Consider the following 1,211-nt stretch of genomic DNA (forward strand, 5'->3'; position numbering starts at 1 on the left):
TTTTACTTGAATAATCACAGAAATTAGTAATGTAATCTGTTCAGGGGAAAGATAATTAAACACAAAGTAGAAGAAAGAACAACGTGCCGATGGTGGTATCCGAACCCATGACCTCCGAATATCGCCTCCCATATATTGTGAAGAGGAAGAAGTACACGAGGAACATTCTAGGCAATGGCATCGTGATCGCTGCGCGTGTTGGACCTGACGGTGTTCGTTGTTGCTGTGCTCGCCGCTGATCTGCCCAGTCCTGCTGATCTGATCAATAAACCCCAGGCTTACAATAAATATATATATATATATATATATATATATATATATATATATATATATATATATATATATATATAAGCAGATCAATCAAGGGGAAATGAGGGTGCTCGTTATAATACATGAAGGAAAGAAGCCAACAGTCGGCGAGGCCAAGGAAAGCGTTGGAGATGGTACTTTATGTCTTTTTTTTTTATGTTTACTTGGATAATCACAGAAATTAGTAATGTAATCTGTTAAGGGGAAAGATAATTAGACACAAAGTAGAAGAAAAAACAACGTGCCGATGGTGGGATTCGAACCCACGACCTCCGAATAACGCGTCCGGTGCTCTTCCAACTGAGCTACATCGGCCGCTGTCCCCCCTGCTACTTTCTTGGTCCAAGAAAGTAGCAGGAGTCCAAGAAAGTAGCAGGGGGGACAGCGGCCGATGTAGCTCAGTTGGAAGAGCACCGGACGCGTTATTCGGAGGTCGTGGGTTCGGATCCCACCATCGGCACGTTGTTTTTTCTTCTACTTTGTGTCTAATTATCTTTCCCCTAACCAGATTACATTACTAATTTCTGTGATTATCCAAGTAAACATTAAAAAAAAAAGACATAAAGTACCATCCCCAACGCTTTCCTTGGCCTCGCCGACTGTTGGCTTCTTTCCTTTATATATATATATATATATATATATATATATATATATATATATATATATATATATATATATGTGTGTGTGTGTGTGTTACAATGTTTTATATCTGATGTAGACTGGCGTGTAAAAGGTGGTGCCTTCTGCAATAAACTCAGAGAATGCGCTCTTTCTATCCCTCTTCTTTTCCTGTATTTGTGTCTTCGCACCGTTCCATTTGTCAGTATGAACCAACTATCCCAACAGCAAGTACATCTCTTACTCGTCTAAACAAGTTGGTATGGCTGCAGCGCTTCCAATCA

General features: G+C 40.0%; 1 non-coding gene across 1 annotated transcript; it reads right to left on the reverse strand.

The window, feature by feature from the left end:
• Positions 1-551: 551 nt before the first annotated feature.
• Positions 552-624, reverse strand: TRNAT-CGU (transfer RNA threonine (anticodon CGU)). Its single transcript has one exon. It is a non-coding gene; the product is annotated as a tRNA-Thr (tRNA).
• Positions 625-1,211: the final 587 nt, after the last annotated feature.

The sequence above is a fragment of the Amblyomma maculatum genome, chromosome 2 (genome assembly GCF_055883805.1).
Source record: "Amblyomma maculatum isolate TAMU_Amacu chromosome 2, ASM5588380v1, whole genome shotgun sequence".
Classification (NCBI taxonomy): Eukaryota; Metazoa; Arthropoda; class Arachnida; order Ixodida; family Ixodidae; genus Amblyomma; species Amblyomma maculatum.